Raw genomic sequence first — 21,076 nt, 5'->3', positions numbered from 1 at the left:
CTCTAGCTCCATTTCTTCTCCACACTTGGCAAGTGTGGGCCCCGTGCACATGAGTGGCATAGGGGGTCAGGAGGTGTGAGCCAGCAGGGCCTACTCAAGGGTACTGGGGGCACTGGTATCTGCTTGGGTCATGGCAAGTGGCTGAGTGTTGCCTTCAGCCTTCTACAGATCAATTTCACTTGTCAAACAAAGGAGCTGCCATGAGGTTCCTCCTACAACCTCCTCACCTTGAATGATGAATAGCAGAGCAGGGTGGTGGAGCAACCCATCCCTGCCATTTCTGCTTATGCTATTGAGTTTGGGAGATGTTGTTTTTCCACCGGCCTTCAGGCTCAGAGCAAACGCCTGGACATGCAGGGACAGCACATTGTTGTGCTGATCACCAGAGACTTGCCAACTCTTGGCCAAAGAGGAGGCTACTAAGATTGGAAAATCAACTTGGTGGGAGGCACCTGGTAGGCAGCAAACTCTCTTATACCAAGCAGTGAAAACAAGTAAGGAAGGACTAGCCTCGGGCTAGTGGGGGAATCAGGGCCCCAGCTCCCATCTTGCTGCCAGCTGAAGCCCGACACTGTTTCCCTGATAACATGGGCCAAATATGCCCCAGTCCTTTGGGAACACCTTGCAGCATGTGGAATGGGGCCAGACCCACAAGCCCAGAGAGAAAATGAGCTTCAGGATCACAAAGCTGCCAGCTGGACGGTATCTATGCCCTGAGTGTTTTCTTGGTTTGCTTTTCTCACGTTCTCCCTCAGTACTCACTACAGTAACTGAGTCTTTTTGTATCAGCCTATCTCAGTGGTGGAACTTTCCAGAGAAGACAGAGCCCCCGCCAACCCAGAGCTGTACAAGGTGGCATGGTCATGCCAGGAGAGAGTGTCTCAGAGGTGATAGACTTGGAGCTGCTTGGCTCAGGTGGTTTTCCCCATCAGAAAACTGGTAGATTTTCACATTAACGGAGGAATGTCCCTCCCACAAAGAATGGCATGCTATTCCTTGTGTAGGGAGGAAACTCCCTTAGGGGCCAAGAATGTGGTTTCTGGAATTAGACCTAGGACTCAATTTGGTGGGCTTCCCCAGTGGCTCAGTGGTAAAGAATTTGCCTGCAATGCAGGAAATGCAGAAGACACAGGTTTGATCCCTGAGTCAGGAATATCCCCTGGAGAAGGGCAAGGCAACCCACTCCAGTATTTTCGCCTGGACAGAGAAGCCTGGCCAGCTACATTTGAAGCGACTGAGCATGCATCCATGCACTAAATTTGGTCCCACCACTTACAGCTGTGTGGTCTTGCTTAATTACTGAAACTACTTTTCTCATCTATAAAATGGAGATAATAATTGTAATTTAAAGGTTATTGTAAGGATTAGATAAAGTAATGCTTGTAAAATTCTTGGCACAAGGCCTGGAAGAACAATTATTATTATCCTTACTCCTTATTCTTCCTGGAAATTTGGAGAACAGAGGTAATACTTAAAACTTTAGGGTGGAAGAAATTGTTAACTCCTTCATCTTTCTCTCCTATTTCAGTCTCCCCATTATACGTGGACTGCTGACTCCAAATAATTTAATAAGGTAGCACTTTCCAAGATGGGAGGAATAGTCACTGAAAGTTCATAAAGCTCTTTCGTGAAGCAAGTTGACTCCTCAACAATTGAGGCAACAAATGTTCCTCAGCTTCATCATAAAAACCAAATGCCCCTCATGTTTTCTGATGTAAGATTAAGGTCTTAATATTGATTACATCATCTAAAAAATGAGAACCAGATATCCCCTTCACCAACATTACAGTTTAATTTTGCAGGACAAGCTTCCTGTACTAATCATACAGTTTGAGAATCCACGATTCACAACCATTATGGAGAACAGCAAAGAGATTCCTTTAAAAAACTAAAAATAGAGCTACCACATGATCCAGCAATCCCACTCTTGGACATATATCCAGAGAAAACCATAATTCAGAAGGATGCATGCATCCCAATGTTCACTGAAGCACAGCCAGGTCATAGAAGCAACCTAAATCCATTGGCAGAGGAATAAATTAAAAAGAAAGATGTGGTATATAGACACAAAAGAATATTATGCAGTCATTAAAAAGAACCAAATAATGTCATTTGCAACAACATGGATAAACCCAGGGATTATTACACTGAGTAAATAAGTCAGATAGAGAAAGAAAAATATATGATATTACTTATATGTGGAATCTAAAAAAAATAGTACAAATGAACTTACAAAACAGAAACAGAATCACAGATATATCAAACAGACATGATTACTAGGGAGGGAATGGGGGAGGAATAAATTGGGAAATTGGGGTAGTTTTTTTTTACTGCAGGCTAGACCAGTTATTTTGGACTTTCCATTGGGTCCTAGGTACTTTAAACCTACTATATATAAAATATATAACTAATAAGGACCTGGATTTTCCAGGTGGTACAGTGGTAAAGAATCCACCTACGAATACAGAAGATGAAAGAGACATGAGTTTGATCCCTGGTTTGCAAAGATCCCCTGGTGAAGGAAATGACAACCCACTCCAGTATTCCTGCCTAAAAAATTCCACGGACAGAGGAACCTGGCAGGTTACAGTCCAATGGGACGCAAAGAGTCGGAAATGACTAAGAGACTAAGCACAGACACACGGTAAGGACCTACCATATAGCACATAGAACTCTTCTGTACAGTCTATAATGACCTATATGGGAAAAGAATCTTAAAAAGTGTGTGTGTGTGTGTACATATATATATATATATTTGCATAGAACTGATTCACTTTGCTGTATAGCAGAAATTAACACAGCATTGTAAATCAACTATACTCAAAAAAAATTTTTTTAAAGAAAGAAAAACAGGAAAGGATAAAACCAAGGTTATAATTCTTTCCACATTATCCTTCTGCCTCCTTCAGTAAAATTCTACTATAAAGACAAAAAAAAAGAGTCCATGATTCATGACTCCTGATGAAGGACCATCAAAAGGAAAAGTTAAACTGGAGAAACAATATCCCCCATCCTTTGAACTGAAAATTCTCCTTTCCCATACTCAGTACAACAAGATTCACTAAATAAAGGAAGAAAAGAGAGAGATGCTCCAAATTGCCAGATATTTTCCTTTGATAAGGGGTATTTTTAGATAAGTGGAAAAGAACAGGGATGTTTGGGGCATAGAAGTGGAGACCCTGAGGGAAGGAAGGTCAGGTTAGAAGAAAAAGGAAATGTCACCAGGACACCCCCTCACACACACACACACACACACACACACACACACACACATGTTTTAAAGTACCTAGGACCCAGAGCAAAGTCCAAAATAACTGGTCTAGTCTGCAGCAAAAAAACTACCTATATCTGCCAACTGTGGAACACCAATTTTGGAGAGACTAAAGATACCAGTAAGGAGATCAAACCAGTCAATTCCAAGGGAAATCAACCCTGAATACTCACTGGAATGACTGATGCTGAAGCTGAAGCGCCAATACTTTGGCCACCTGATTCGAACAACCAACTCATTGGAAAAGACCCTGACGCTAGGAAAGATTGAAGGCAAAAGGAGAAGAGGGCAGCAAAGGATGAGATGGTTGGATGGCATCACCAGTTCAATGGGCATGACCTTGGATGAACTCCAGGAGATGGTGAGGGACTGGGAGACCTGGCGTGCTACAGTCCCTGGGGTCACAAAGAGTCAGACAGAACTTAGTGAGTGAACAACAACAAAAGATACCAGGTGGGAAGGGGAAGGAAAGTGTCCTGTTTTGTCCCATTTCCTCCCAAGCTGAGAGGCAGCAACAAAAAAAGTCAAGTGAAATGCATTTTGAAATTCCACATAGAGATCAATGGTATGAGCTAATGAGGCCAGGAAAATCAGGAAAGTCAGGACAGACTCAGTGAGTCAGAGAAACACTAACGTGACAGGTGGAGAGGGTAGAAAGTAGGAAAGCTGAGATAAAATAATAACCACTAAAGAAATCAAATTAGAAAGCAAAAGTTTCCCCCACCTAAAGATAGGCTTAGACAATTATAGGAAATTACCTCAGCAGTTTTACTAAAACTTCAAGTAAATAATAGTATAAATCTTACAGAAATTGCCTCAGTGATGAGAAAAAGTGAGGGAGCTACCTGACTCATTTTGGAATGCCAATATAACCTAGTGGGCACAACTGGATAGTAAGAGGACAACAAAAGAAAATTGATATCTGTTTCTCTTATGAGCACAGATTCAAAAATATGAAGTAAATAATAGTACATCAAATTCAGTAGCTTCTGTTTAAAAATGAATGAGAAGGGTTATCTTAATGTTAAAGTTTCAGGTTTTTATCAAAAGAAAGCAGCTATAATTTAAAAGAGAAATCAGAGAAGCTAACGGTGTTTGTTTTATTTTGCCAAACTGGCCCCAAACTCCATTTCATAATATCAAGATTCAAAGAATGCTTATAGTGCATTTAAACAGGATTTTAAAGTATTGCCTAATGCCTCGATCACCATGATCTTATTGCAGCCAACAGGAAGGAGAAAAAGGGGAAGTGGGGCATGACCTCCTCATTGAAAGACACTCCTCAAAGTCTCACAGAACACATTCATTTACATATATTTTGCTGGAGTTTAATGAAATGTCCACCCTCAGCAGCAAATGCAGCAGGCAAATGTGGCCTTTGTTCCAGGCAACCCCGTTCCCACTTAAGGGAGGAGATCTCCTCCTAAAATAGTTCTGTTTTTGAGTCACTCAGTTGTGTCCAATTCTTTGTGACCCCAATGGACTGTAACCCACCAGCTTCCTTTGTGCATGGGATTTTCCAGGCAAGCATACTGGAGAAGGTTGTCATGCCCTCCTCCAGGGGATTTTCTCAACCTAGGGATCAAACCTGCGTTTCCTAAATTACAGGCAGATTCTTTACCGTGAGCCACCAGGACTTCCCTCCTAATGTAGATGATAGATAGATAGATGGAGAGGAAGAACAGGAAAGCTAGGATTGGGAAAGGTGGGACAAGGGTAGAGCCCCCAGGCGCATATCTCCACCTCTGGACTGACCCAGGTTGCAGTGAAGGCTTTCAACACACATGGGAACCATCATCGAGGCCCCTTTCTGTTACTCTTCCCATTTCAGCAAGATCCCCACCTCAAGCCATCTAGTAATCTATAGTCACCAGAAACACAAACACGGTCCCCTGGAGTTATGGGGAAGTGATTTATTAACTAACAGGATGAATAAAAAATAAATAAAAACATACATTTATTTGGAAAAAGAAATGGCAACCCAATCCCATATTCTTGCCTGGAGAATCCCATGGACAGAGTAGCCTGGCAGTCCACGGAGTTGCAAGAGTTGGATACAACTTAGCGACTAAACTACCACCACCAAACACATACATAATCTTGGGCCAGGCCGGTGCACACAGACAGGACCTGCCTTCATTCAGCACTGCGCAGGTCCTGCATTCCATGCAACCCGAGCCCAGAGAGCGGAGAGTGGAGGCAGTCGGGGCTGAAGCAGCCAATGAGCAGTGCAACAGGGCAGCCTGGGTGTCTGGAATGAAATTGCAAGCAGGATCGAAAGGAGGAAGTTCCAGGAGGATGAGCCAAGGGTTCCAAGTCTCCAGCCAGGTAGAAGGGTCACTGTATGCTGGGATTGCAGACATTATGTCCTGGAAATCGAGCTTCATGCCCCAGCTCTTCTGTGATTCTCATTTGTGAGCAGATTGTACTTAGCCAGGTGTACCAGGCACCTGTATTGATCTGGCCTGTGAACAGTTCGCCCACCATGTTGGCAATGAACATGTCTTCAGTCTCTAGCAAATGGTGACTCATCATGACCCTCAGCCATTCTCCTGGGCTTCCACACTTGGATGGCTTTGGTAATCAAATTGATCTGCCTAAACTTCAGCCTCAAGGGAGACAACAAGATAGGCCCTAACAAAGTCCTGGTCCCCAGTGATGTATCAGTAAGACTTAAAGTCTTAAAGTCATATCTGCTACCATGATAAAACTCTGAGGTGGCAACATTCATGCTGATGACAATTTTTTCTGTGTAGCCAGCCTTGTCAATGGCTGCATTTACCAGCTCCAAGACTTTGCTTGGAAGCATCTGATCTCTAGAATTCAGGAGGCAAAGCCATGCTCATCTCGCACATTGGTGGCATCTTTGCCTTGCTATTCCTAGATGAGTGTGTGATAGACCTCCACCTTAAGTCGCATGACATCCTGAAAGCTCTCAGCACCCATCAGTTCAGTTCAGTTCAGTTGCTCAGTCATATCTGACTCTTTGATCCCATGAATTGCAGCACGCCAGGCCTCCCTGTCCATTACCAACTCCTGGAGTTCAATCAAACTCAGATCCATCGAGTCAGTGATGCCATCCAGCAATCTCTCCTCCTGCCCCCAATCCCTCCCAGCATCAGAGTCTTTTCCAATGAGTCAACTCTTCACATGAGGTGGCCAAAGTATTGGAGTTTCAGCTTTACCATCATTCCTTCCAAAGACCCAGGACTGATCTCCTTTAGAATGGACTGGTTGGATTTCCATGCAGTCCAAGGGACTCTCAGGACTCTTCTCCAATACGACAGTTCAAAAGCATCAGTTCTTTGGTGCTCAGCTTTCTTCACAGTCCAACTCTCACATCCATACAAAGTCACTGGAAAAACCATAGCCTTGACCAGATGGACCTTTGTTGGCAAAGTAATGTCTCTGCTTTTCAATATGCTATCTAGGTTGGTCATAACTTTCCTTCCAAGGACTAAACGTCTTTAAATTTCATGGCTGCAGTCACCATCTGCAGTGATTTTGGAGCCCAGAAAAATAAAGTCTGACACTGTTTCCACGGTTTCCCCATCTATTTGCCATGAAGTGATGGGGCCAGATGCCATGATCTTCATTTTCTGAATGCTGAGCTTTAAGCCAACTTTTTCACTCTCCTCTTTCACTTTCATCAAGAGGCTTTTTAGCTCCTCTTCACTTTCTGCCATAAGGGTGGTGTCATCTGCATAACTGAGGTTATTGATATTTCTCCTGGTAATCTTGATTCCAGCTTGTGCTTCCTCCAGCCCAGCATTTCTCATGATATACTCTGCATATAAGTTAAATAAGCAGGGTGACAATATACAGCTTTGACATACTCCTTTTCCTATTTGGAACCAGCCTGTTGTTCCATGTCCAGTTCCTACTGTTGCTTCCTGACCTGCATATAGGTTTCTCAAGAGGCAGGTCAGGTGGTCTGGTATTCCCATCCCTTTCAGAATTTTCCACAGGTTATTCTGATCCACACAGTCAAAGGCTTTGGCATAGTCAATAAAGCAGAAATAGATGTTTTTCTGGAACTCTCTTGCTTTTTCCATGATCCAACGGATATTGACAATTTAATCTCTGGTTCCTCTGACTTTTCTAAAACCAGCTCAAACATCTGGAAGTTCACGGTTCACGTATTGCTGAAGCCTGGCTTGGAGAATTTTGAGCATTACTTTCCCAGTGTGTGAGATGAGTGCAATTGTGCGGTAGTTTGAGCATTCTTTGGCATTGCCTTTCTTTGGGATTGGAATGAAAACCCCTGGGGAGGATCTAAACTCCTGTGTGGTCAGCTTGTTCCCAGCATGAGAGCCGCCACTGATCATGCTGAAGGCACAGGCAGGATGAGATCGGAGTTCTTGGCCAGTGGCGCAATGTGGTGGTGAAGGGGCAATTCCTGTTCAGCTGCCCCTGCTTTACACATGGCCAAGGACACATCCAAGATGGCTTTGCCCACAAACTTGGATTTGTCCTCAGTCTCATCCAAGTTCAACATCAGGTTGTCCAGCTTCTCAAGTTCCATCACAGAGGGACACAAGCTGATGAGGGTGCAGATGGTGGCAATGTTGATGTGGTCCACTGCCTTCAGAACACCATTGTTTTGCAGTTTGTCCCTATCCCTTAGATTCTGGGCCTCAGAGATAACAGTGGAGGCTCCATTGGGTACTGCCACCTGGAAAAAACCTGAGAGGGGAACATGGAATGAGAAGGAAGACGGAGGACACTACAGTGACCAGAGGGTCCTTCAGCCTTCTAGCTCTGCACTCCTGTAGCCACATCCAGCCTTCCCCACATACTGCTCCTTAACACCCCCCCTCCCACTCAGACACAGAGGCAGATGCACAAGCAATGGCCTCCTCATCTGCCCAATTGGAACCCCACATGCACAAATAGGAGCCCGAAGAAATGTAGCTATGCAGGCAGCACACACAATATACACACACAGCGCACACAAGGGGGAAGAGGCAGGACGCATCTCCAAACACCTGCTGCTGTTTAGGGAAAGGTGAAGATGCATTTCAAACCATCAGTCCCATTCTTGGAACTAGAGAAACTCCCCTACTTATGAGCAAGAAACACAAGGAAGGAGTACCACAGTAGCATTATTTGTCAGTGTGAAAATTAGAAACAACCTCATACGTGTCAAGGAGAATGGATTCTTTACACGAGGTATACTTAATATTCATTTAATACCATATTACATAATGCTAAAATGAATGATCTCTGGATCATGTATAAGGCAGTATGTATCAAAACAGATAAATCTTAAAAATGTAATGTAAAATCTAGTACTATCTACACAAGCTTTGAAAATGTAACACTTTAAGGATTACCTAGGAGTCTATTGGGGGGTGGGGGAAGAGTATATACATGTATATAAATGGAATAAAGTGTGAAAATGTACTTGAGAATGATAAATGCAAGATTCATGATGGAGGTCACTTCTTAAAAATGAAGAAGGGTAATGGGATCTGGGAGTGTTACAAGAAGTGCTTCAACTATATTAATGGGTACCCAGGGGTCTTTTTTGCTACTGTACTTATCTGCTATCGTTTAAATATGTCAGAATTATAAATATTAAAAATTTACTGCAGCTGAATTTACTAGTAACCTGTAATCTTAAAGCTGTCTCTCTCACAAAAAGGCCATATTTGTTTCAAAAACATAATTTTTTGGATAGAGTATTATACATGTAAAGAGATTTCCTGACTTATGAAACAGCTTCCTTTTAACAAACTCCGAAGAATATCCTTAAATTTCATTATGTAGTAATTCTGTTTAACCCCACATACTTGCAAATTCTTGGGAAATACTTCTGTTGATATGAATTTAAAGACTTGTTAGTCAATAGTAATATAGTAAATTATTAAAGGAAGCGATAAATACTTACCCAAATTGTTCAGACAACTGGAAGAAAAAAATATGGTTAGTTCTTCTAACAAAAGTTTACCAAAATGTAATCATTTCAACTGTGTACACATTAACTGCTCTAATTGGCATGTTTATGTAATAAAAGTTTGCTAATATAGTATTCACAGGGGATGGGTTCCAAAAACACCAGTGGATGCCTGAAACCACAGATAGTACCAAACTGTAAAAATACTGCTTTTTTCTATATATACATCCCTTTGATAAAGTTTACTGTTTAGGCACAGAAAGAAATTAACAATACTAACTAATAATAAAACAAAATAATTATATACTGTAATAAAGTTATGTGAATGTTCTCAGTCACTCAGTCAGGTCTGACTCTTTGCAACCCCATGGACTGTAGCCCACCAGGCTCTCTGTCCATGGAATTCTCCAGGCAAGAATAATGGAATGGGTAGCCATCCCTTCTCCAGGGGATCTTCCCAACATAGGGATCCAGCCTGTGTCTCCTGTGTCTCTTGCGTTGGCAGGCAGGTACTTTACCACTGAGCCACTTGGAAGCCAAAAAGTTATGTGAATCCCACTTGTCCCTCCAAATATCTTGTCCAAATTTAATGTCTTTTCCATCTTCACTAAGCACTTATCACACACGCCTGTGCCATAACTTCTGCAGTTTAAAGCACGACAGCAGAACTAGCACGAATTTCTTTTTCTTCCTTTCCACAATTTCATGGAGAATTGTTCTTACCATAGATTTCAGCAATCTCAGCATATGATTTTTTTCTTTCCTTATTAAGTCAGAAACTTTTGCCTTTTCACTTGAAGAAATCATTTTACAGCTCCCCTTTGGGATATCTGATACCAGCATCACTACTCTTGTGCTTTTGGGGCCATTATTATCGATAAAGGAAGGGTTATTTGAACACCAGCACTGAGAAACTGCAACAGTTGACCTGATAACGCAGACAGCCTCTAAGTGACTAACTGATGGGAAACACTGAACAAAGGGATGGAGCAGGTGGGATGGAGTGGGATGGCGCAAGATTTCATCACTCTAGAAAAAAATGGGTACCACTTAAAACTTACAAATTGTTTACTTTGGGAATTTGTCATTTAGTATTTTCAAACTGTGATTGACAAAGATTAACTGGAACTACCGAAAGTGAAACTGAGGATATGAGGAGTATATCTGTAACTCCAGTTAAATTCTACAGAGATTGCTACTTTCAACTTTACAATATTTGAGATAAGACAGTGATATAGTAAAGAAGACTCAATAAAATTTATCACCTCCCCTCTTCATTTCTTGTGTGGACCTTAAGTTTTAACCTGTGTACATACTAAGTTATATGAAAACTATCAAACAAGGCATCTTAGCCAGTGGAAAAACCCCAGACTGAGGAGTGAGTAAGACTTGGATTTCATTCCAAGCCCTGCCACTCTCTAAATGTTTGACTAACTTGAGAAGTTTCTCTATACTGAGTTTCAGCTTCCTTGTCTATTAAATTAAGATAACAATATCTACCTTATAAAGTGAAGGATCAATGCATACACTCATGCGTAAAATGTAAATAGTCATACAACACATACCAGCTAATTGGATTTTTAATCTAGAATATGATATACATTAATTATATTTTATGGGCTTCCCTCATAGCTCAGTCAGTAAAGAGTCTGCCTACAATGCAGGAGACCCAGGTTCGATTCCTGGGTCAGGAAGATCCCCTAAAGAAGGAAATGGCAACCCACTCCAGTATTCTTGCCTGGAGAATCCCATAGACAGAGGAGCCTGGCAGGCAGTCTATACAACTGACAGTCGATGGGTTTGCAAGAGTTGGACACTACTAAGCACACACAGCAACAATTATATCTTATAGAAATATGTACATTTTATTTTTATTTTTTAATTGAAGTATAATTGATTTACAATGTTTCAGATATACAGCAAAGTGATTCAGCTATACTTGTGACTCAGCTGGTAAAGAATCTGCCTGCAATGTGGGAGACCTGGGTTCAATCCCTGGGTTGGGAAGATCCTCTGGAAAAGGGAAATGCTCCCTACTCCAGTATTCTGGCCTGGAGAATTCCATGGACTGCTTAGTCAATGGGGGTCACAAAGAGTCAGACATGACTGAGTGACTTTCACTTTCGTGTATATATAATATATATTCTTTTTCAGATTCTTTTCCATTATAGGTTATTACAAGATATTAAATATAGTTCCCTGTGCTATACAGTAGGTCTTTATTGTTTATTTATTTTATACATAGCAGTGTGGGTATCTGTTATCAAGCTCCTAATTTACCCTCCCCACCTTCCCTCTTTGGTAACTGTAACTTTGTTTTCTATGTCTGTGAGTCTATTTCTGTTTTTAAATAAGCTCACTTGTATCATTTTGTTTCAGGTTCCACAAGAAATATGTAAATTTTAAAAGTACATTTTTATTAGTCTACTGTAAGGCAAGTAATTATAGCTTACCCCTCCCACAAAGGTAATTGATTTAATAGATAAATTTCTTAGGGTCTCATTGTTCTGCTATGATGCCCTAGGAGCAAATGGTACAGAGGTGGAAAGTGATTCAGGAAAAAAGGTCCAACTTTTAATTATTGAATTTCAACATGGCTAGCAAGAATAGCTTGTTACTCCGACCAACATTACCTGACACCAATGAAACACTTTCTTTTTTAAAGAATTATGGAATGTGATTGACTGCTTTTCAACTCTGAAAGATCATTCTGTAGATTTATTAGTGGCTAGTTCAGTTGACACAAGTACAAACAAGCAAGCTGTAAAAGTGTTTAGGAAAAATATGACAAAATATCCAATGTATTTATTCCACAAATACTATGGGCAAGGCTCAGTGTCAGTGCTAGCACTACTGGACAGCTATAACAATGAAGCAAATATGAATATTCCCTTAAAAACTTTAGATGATAGGAGATTGAAGACCATTTAGGTATTGCCACTTTTAAAGGCATACTTACAAATTTAGAAATATTTAAAAAGCAGGAGAAAGCAACTGGAAGAAAAATGCATTTTAAAAGGTAGAGATAAATAAAAGGCATCAATTTGTTAAAGAGGCAAAGATAAAATGTTCTAGGAGTTCAGAATAAGGAGTATTACTTCCAGCAGGGTTGAGAGCAGAGAAAGGAGGTATCATGGAAAATGTCACCAGGAAGATGGAATTGGAGACAGGAGAGGCAGAATTTGGACTTCAAACACAGGGTAAGCCATGACCGGCAAAAAGAAGGAAGTAACACTGGGAGGTGAACAGAGCAACAGGGACATGGAGAGGTCATGTGTAAGAAGGATATTGATTCAAGCTTGCTGGCACAGAGGATAAATCAAGAGAATCTGTCAGAAATGGGGTCAGAGAGATAAACTGAGGATGGATTTGGAGGTTCTCCAGTGCTACATAGAAGGGTCTTATTTTATATCACATACACAACTGACAGAAAGAGGATAATGCAAAGCAAAAATGGACAAGTGTGTTCTTTTACTGTGTCAGCACTAAATGCAAATATCAGAATCATCTTTGATTTCAATGTCACAAAGAAGTAAAACTTTTCCAAGCATTTTGAAAAATCATTACAACAAAGGACAGGTGACTTAGCCTGCTTGAAAAGTGATCAGGGTAAAGAATTTTGCATGTCAACTTTTAATTTAGTTTGTTAAATTTCTTAAACACGTATTTTTACACTCTTAATCCAGGACGAAAAAGTTTTCCAGTATCTTTCTCCATGAAAATGATAAGATTTTCATAACTGATGTCTATCTGTAAAGAACACAATGTATTCAAAACTTCCTTAGCTTGGAGTGGGAAGATTTAAGTACTGGGCTATATCAATACTGAAAAGCTTTCAGTTGCAAGTGATGGAAAACTTAAATAAAACTAGCATAAAAAAGTAAATAAGGGCCAGAAATGGGCCAACTGCCTCCACCCCGACCCTCTGCAGGTCTGTGGGTTTAGGAGGTGCAGGAAACAGCAAGAATAAATCCAGGAGCAATGGTGTCCAAAAACAAACAAGCAGTAAAAAAAAAAAAAAAAAAAAAACTGACTGTGGAAAATGCCAACCAGGAGAATGAAATAAAGGGTGAAAAAGAGCAAGATGCTAAAAACAGAGCCCTTATCCCTCCCTTTGTAAGCTGGTGACTATTGCATATCTGGAGGAAATCATAGGTGGTTCCCTGTTAGGCAGCACATCCTATAGTACAGATGGTGCATGACTCAGAGGCTTGGAGAGCCACAGGCAAGAATGAGAAAGAATTTGGAAAGGATGGGGAGAAGGTGAGATGGCTGAAGGAAAAGCAGTTGAGTCATAATTTGTGGGCAGTTAGCATCCCACCCCACCCCCACCTCACGAGGTCATCTTAATGAGTTTTCCCACATGCCTTAAATCCTGATGTTTTCCCTGAAGTTAATAGGGAGACACACCTGCTTCCTAAATATACATATCTGTGATGTGCTTTTGTTGTAAGACTTTGGAGTTACTTGTTTCTTGTAGGTCTCCTATTATCAACTTCTAATTGACTGTTGTGTTGTTGACCCAACCTGTAAGTTTCCGTCAGCAGGAGAGCTTTTCCTATTGCATGGAGAGATCTTCATTATATATCGTGAAGTCAATAAAGCAGTTTAATAAAGTAAATAAATAAGACCAACAAGGAGCTATTGTATAATACAGGGAACTATATTCAGTATTTTGCAATAACCTATAAGGGAAAATGAGAAATACATATATATATATAATCTGAATCATGGCACTGTACACCTGAAACTAATATAAATCAATTGTACTTCAATAAAAAGATTTAATTAAAATTTTAAAGATGAGTTGGGCACATACTGGAAAACTAGAAACAAATGAAGAAAATAACCAACTCTTAAGCCAAAAAGCCATTGGTAAGTTACACAGGTATATATTTGCATGTTGAGTCTTCCCACACTTGAGAAGATAACTGAAGTCATGAGCTGGGAGGAGGAGGAGGAGTAAGAGAGAAAAGCAGAGGGTACAGAAGAAGACGACACTGACGGTCTTAAGCCCCCAGCAGCAGCTGAGTTGTCCTCACTTCTTCCATTGTGGGGCATCAAGTAAAGAGTGGAAACAGAATAAAAGAATTACTTGCAAAAATAAATAGACATATAAAAATGAATGCATCATATAACTAGAAATCCAAGGCAGACAGTTTCCAAAATTGGTTAATTCTGTAACTCAACAGCATCATCCAAACCCCCAGTGATTTCCCTTTCTGCTCTGTATCCTCAGCATGCCACTGGCCTTAGGGCTAATGCTCTTCATGGTGACAAGGTGGCTGCCTCAGTTCTAGGCAGCAAATCTCAAACAGCAAAACCCAGCTGGAAAAAAGGAGGGCATCAGTCCTGTGTGGCTGCTTTCATGAGCCAGAAAAACCTTACACAAACCGTCTCAACAGACTTTCTCTCTCATTTCACTGGCTAATTGCCAGGAAGAATTCAATGCCTCTTCTTAAGGCTGAGACCAATCAGGATTAGCTCTGGGTTAATGAATCAGAGGTAAAAACCTAAAAAATCAGAATCAGCCACCAAGGAAGAGTGAATGGCCTTGGGCTGGCAACCAACTACGCATGTCGTATAGTCTACCACTCCATCCTGGATGACTGTGCATATATAATGTTTAACTTGACATCCTCATCTGTAAAATAAGGAATTTTATTAGTTCCCTATGTTACTTTTCAACTTCCTGTTAAATATCTTGCATTAAATGTTATCTTCCTCTTCCAAATTTTCTTCTCTTTATTTGTATTACTTGCTTTTTGTTGAAATTTAGGAAGTTGGTGGTTTAATGCTGCAAAGGCATTTCAGATAACATTAAGATGAATAGAAAACAAAGGAGGTAAAAAAATTTGCCATTTATACAGAAAAATGGTTAATTTTAAATATATTCTATATATACACATATACATAACTGACACTTTCACTTTTTATGTATATAGATGAATATATATGTTATATATATATATAGTTATATATATTGTTGTTTAGTCACTAAGTTGTGTCCAACTCTTTGCAACCCCATAAACTGTAGACCCACCAGGCTCCTCTGTCCATGGGATTTCCCAGGCTAGATTACTGGCGTGGGTTATCATTTCCTTCTCCAGCGGCTCTTCCCAACTCAGGGATCGAACCCGGGTCTCCTTGCAAATACTACACTGGCAGGTAGATGCTTTACCACTGAATCACCTGGGAAGCTCATATATGTGTATGTATATATATATATGTATATATATATATATGAAAGAAAATCCCTTCGAATTGGAAAGAAAAAAGTCAAATTAAAAACTAGATAATGTTCATAGAGACACACAGATCCTGAAAGAAGGAATACAAATGATTCTGAAGTATATGAAAATGACACAGTTTAGTTATAGTGAGAGAAATTCACATTAAAACTGCACTGCAACACAATTTTTTACCTGTTAGACTGGGCAAGAGCCCCAAACTTGGTAATGTCTTCTGTGGGCAAAACTTCAAGAAAGCAGGAGCTGCAGGTGATTCCTATTGAACTGGAGATGGAGAGACCTCTGGAGGGTAAGGAACTAATAGTACTCCACAAGACAAATACACATGCCCTCTAAGCCAGTGAAGAGTCACCTGATGCTAAGAGCTAATGCATTGGAAAAGACCCTGAGGCTGGGAAAGATTGAGGGCAGGAGAAGAAGCGGGCAACAGAGAGGAAATGGTTGTATGGCATCATCAACTCATTGGACATGAGTTTGAGCAAACTCCAGGAGATAGGAAAGGACAGGGAAGTCTGGTGTGCTGCAGTCCATTGGGTTGCAAAGAGTCAGACACAACTGACTGACTGAACAACAGCTGAGCCAACAAAGTCAGTTTTAAAATATTGTCCCATATTGTATCTCTGGTAACAAGATGATTCACGGCAAAGTTATTTTAAGTTTTTTTTTAATTATTTTACTTTTTTTACTTTACAATACTGTATTGGTTTTGCCATACATCAACATGAACAAAATACTTGACTGAAAAGTAACCATACTCCAATAAAAATTAATAAAAGATTAACAAAATAAAATGCCTTTAACAAAAACAGATATACAACTACAACTTATAAGATTTAAAAACTTACTGTAGACAGCAAGGAAATATAAAAAAAATTCCAAACTAAGATGCTCTTTGGAAATGGGTAGACATTTATCTTACCGGTAACATTAGAAATATCCACTCTAGAATAAAAAATACTTTTCCCAAACTAATAAAAATTACTAACCCAAGTCATAAATAGACTATTGGACCCTGCTCTAATTCACACATCACATCAACATGGATTGTGAAATTCAAGAAAAATGTTGACTTATAGAGATTTGGTTTAAAAATGAATGTAAAGCCCCTATCCCTGGTGATGTTAAAATATTGTTAGAAAAGCTTAATGTCGCCACAGTCAAGTGTCTCTGTTCTTGTGGTATCAGCAATGTTCAAAAACTTTCACTGAGTCTTACTTCTATCCCAGTGTACCTTCCTGTCTTTGAAAAGTGATACCAAATAAACTAACAAGCATACAGATACTGTGAAAAAAATACTAGAAACATCTAAATATCTGTCAATAGAAGACTGATTTAAAGAATTGAATATACTGCATGGGTGGCTTAGTCCCTAAGTCATGTCTGACTCTTGTGACCCCATGGGCTGTAGCCTGCCATGCTCCTCTGTTCATGGGATTTGCCAGGCAAGTTTATTGGAGTGGGTTGACATTTCCTTCTACAGGGGATCATCCTGACCCAGGGATCGAACCCAGGTCTCTTGCACTGCAGGCAGATTCTTTACCAACTGAGCTCCCAGGGAATACCTAGTATACTGCATACATATAGAGAAATAATATGTCTGAGGAAAAGCAAAAAAAGGAAGACTGAGGTGCTAATATACTAATGTGTGTGTGTGTGTGTGTGTGTAGTGAAAAAATCTTTAAAGATGTGCAGTCCAAAAAAATGCACATAGTATGATAATATTTGCTCAAGAAAAGTGAATAATATATAAGATTTTTGCTCATATTTATTTTAATTTTTATTTATTATTTTTGCTCATGAATAGTTTAAAAATGAATCATGTTGATTTCCACTGTGAAGGAAAATGACCCCTGACATACAGAGCTGAGAGAAAACTTTTTTCACTGTAAGTTATTTTATATTTTTGAATTTTTAACTATATAGATACATTGCCCATTCAAAGTTAAATAAAATGTTTTAAAATTATTTTATAGAGGCCTCATAAAACTAAGTTTGCTTCAACATCTGTCTCACAAAATATAACAATAATCATCATAAGTTGAAAAAACCTACAATATAAATTTCTATTCATGGAAAAGTAGACTTTTTAATTAAATATATATATATATATATATGTAGGGACTTCCTTGGCAGTGCAGCAGTTAAGACTTCATGTTCCCAAGGCAGGCAACTCAGGTTCAATCCCTGGGTCAGGGAACTAGATCCTACATGCTGCAACTAAGACCCGGTCAAATAAATAAAGGCAACAACCAAAAGAATATATAAGTAGATTTTTTTAAAGTATTTGCTCAATGATTATTATTGCCTGTTCCTAAAAATTATGCTTCTGGGGCAGTTGATGGTTTATATCTGTGAGCATCTGGAAACTGATTGTGTATAGAAATCCAAACTTTGGTATCCTGCAATCAGCTGCTGTGGCAATCATGTAGTTCACTCACAAGGACCCACTTCAGGGCAGGAGATGAGCCAATACATTTCCTTATTTCCTGATTCATCTGTTACAAACCAACAAAATATGACTAGACCCGTGATGAAGATCAACCCTCAGCTTCACCTGTATCATTATGGAGATTGGACTTTCTTTAAAGATGACAATCAGCACCACAATTTAAGCAGGTGCATATATCTATTTTGAACACTGGGCAATAAGAAACTTCCATGATTTTAGCTATAGCAAGCTATTTGAGGAAACTATAATAGCAGGAAGACTGTCCAGAATAGTCAGCCACTGCAAGAAATGAAACTCCTCCTCGTACATTTCTGATTGCATCCCAGGGAAATAATTTTTTGACTTCATAGCTTCCCATACATCCATCATATCCTATTTACAATAAGTTCATTTCTAAATTATACACATTAACTTCTTTAGTAATAAACTATGTATAAAACCTTCTGAAAGAAATAGCAAAACCTTTTAAAAACCAAAAGATAAACACCTATAAAAGTTTTAATATTACCTTCCTACACTCCAGGATCACGTATTCCTTGTGGTACACACAATCTAACATAGAATATAAAAATATTAAAGCTCAGTAATTTTCTTATGATTTTCATACTGTAAGAATTTTTGCATGTGAATATAATTAATATCTGTACCCCATCTATTTGCCATGAAGTGATGGGACCAGATGCCACAATCTTAGTTTTCTGAATGTTGACCTTTAAGCCAACTTTTTCACTCTCCTCTTTCACTTTCATCAAGAGGCTTTTTAGTTCCTCTTTTCTTTCTGCCATAAAGGTGGTTTCATCTGCATATCTCAGGTTATTGATATTTCTCCCAGAAATCTTGATTCCAGCTTGTGCTTCTTCCAGCCCAGCATTTCTCATGATGAACTCTGCATAGAAGTTAAATAAGCAGGGTGACAATATACAGCCTTGACGTACTCCTTTTCCTATTTGGGACCAGTCTGTTGTTCCATGTCTAGTTCTAACTGTTGCTTCCTGCCCTGCATATAGGTTTCTCAAGAGACAGGTCAGGTGGTCTGATATTCCCATGTCTTTCAGAATTTTCCACAGTTTATTGGGATCCACACAGTCAAAGGCTTTGGCATAGTCAATAAAACAGAAATAGATGTTTTTCTGGAACTCTCTTGCTTTCTCTATGATCCAGCGGATGTTGGCAATTTGATCTCTGGCTCCTCTGCCTTTTCTAAATCCAGCTTGAACATCTGAAAGTTCGTGGTTCATGTATTGTTGAGGCCTGGCTTGGAGAATTTTGAGCATTACTTTACTAGCGTGTGAGATGAGTGCAATTGTGTGGTAGTTTGAGCATTCTTTGGCATTGCCTTTCTTTGGGATTGGAATGAAAACTGACCTTTTCTAGTCCTGTGGCCACTGCTGAGTTGTCCATATTTGCTGGCATATTGAGTGCAGTACTTTCACAGCATCATCTTTTAAGATTTGAAATAGCTCAACTGAAATTCCATCACCTCCACTAGCTTTGTTTGTAGTGATGCAGCACATAGTGACCAAAAAATTTTTTAATTCATAAAAAAAAAAAAAAAAAGATTTCATGATTCTGAACTACACAGAAGGCTGTCTTCTATGTGTTTTGAATGAAGCAATGATTAAGAACTCATTATTTTTGTCCTTAAGGATCATGGAACTCAGAAGGGATGTTGCAATCTATGGTTTTATGTGAAATCTACATTTCCAGGAACTGACAACTACCATACACTCAAATGATTTGTAGAGGGCAAATTAAAAGGTAATTCAACAGGAATCTTCAAGAAAGACATGACTGGAGAGGCTAGGTTACACCTTATCTTTGAATAACAAGGAGCTTTTCAACAAATGGAGGTGAGTTTGGGCAGGACATGGTAGGCTGTAACTCTGTTCTACATAGGGAGAAGTGCAAGAGCAATATGGCAGAAGGATGTGGAATATTAAAAGGACAAGGAGAGGTGAGCTGGAAGTATGAACTGGGAGTCATATTGTGAAGGACCTTGAATTGCTGGCTAAGGATGTTGGTGTTCACTTAACACTCAAAAAGCTCTGGAGAAGATGTGACAGAATTTAAAGAATTCTAAAACGAGAGTTAGGAAGCCCAGTTCTAACTCTACTTACAGTTATTTGAGATCAAGAAAATTAATCATTCTAAACCTTATTTTTCCCTAGATGAAAGCTTCTTTCATCTCTAATATTTTATGATTCCTCAAGGACTTATGAGCTTGCTTTGCTGTGATCTAGAATCCGGTTAAAAGTTCAGTTCAGTTCAATTCAGTCACTCACTCATGTCCAACTCTTTGTGACCCCATAGACTGCAGCATGCCAGGCCTCACTGTCCATCAAAAACTCCCAGAGTTTTCTCAAACTCTTATCCATTGAGTCGGTGATGCCATCCAACCATTGCATCCTCTGTCGTCCCCTTTTTTTCTCCCCTTCTTTCGTCTCCTTCCAAGAACCCCATGAACAGTATGAAAAAGTTAAAATATATATCATAATAATCCAGAGGAGAGTAATGGTTGCCTACACTAGGGAGGTGGCAATGGAAGAAGGCCATGATGTCCACAACACTGGAACAATCACTATCCTGCTCTAGGCTTTACTTCAGAAATTTTCCAAATGACACTGGGAAGGAAGAAAGAATATGAATGTCATTGCCAAGATCATACCGTAGGGCATAATGAGTAATTGGAAACAAGTGGACAGGAGAGAGAAATGCAAGAGGATTCAAAACTTGTTAGCCTACATTCAGTTCAGTTCAGTTCAGTTCAGTTCAGTTCAGTTCAGTTGCTCAGTCATGTTCCACTCTTTGCGACCCCATGAATCGCAGCACACCAGGCCTCCCTGTCCATCACCAACTCCCGGAGTTCACTCAAACTCACGTCCATAGAGTCAGTGATGCCATCCAGCCATCTCATCCTCGGTCGTCCCCTTCTCCTCCTGCCCCCAATCCCTCCCAGCATCAGAGTCTTTTCCAATGAGTCAACTCTTCACATGAGGTGGCCAAAGTATTGGACTTTCAGCTTTAGCATCATTCCTTCCAAAGAAATCCCAGGGCTGATCTCCTTCAGAATGGACTGGTTGGATCTCCTTGCAGTCCAAGGGACTCTCAAGAGTCTTCTCCAACACCACAGTTCAAAAGCATCAATTCTTCGGCGCTCAGCTTTCTTCAGAGTCCAACTCTCACATCCATACATGACCACAGGAAAA

At 39.8% G+C, this 21,076-nt stretch overlaps 1 pseudogene; it reads right to left on the bottom strand.

Annotated features, from left to right (window-relative positions):
• Window positions 1-5,934: 5,934 nt before the first annotated feature.
• LOC120881438 overlaps window positions 5,935-21,076 on the bottom strand; it is a 33,614-nt pseudogene continuing 18,472 nt past the window's right edge.

Source organism: Oryx dammah, unplaced genomic scaffold (assembly GCF_014754425.2).
Source record: "Oryx dammah isolate SB20612 unplaced genomic scaffold, SCBI_Odam_1.1 HiC_scaffold_2, whole genome shotgun sequence".
Classification (NCBI taxonomy): Eukaryota; Metazoa; Chordata; class Mammalia; order Artiodactyla; family Bovidae; genus Oryx; species Oryx dammah.
Note: the sequence above shows the minus strand (reverse complement) of the source record. Positions and strands in the feature narration are given on the sequence as shown.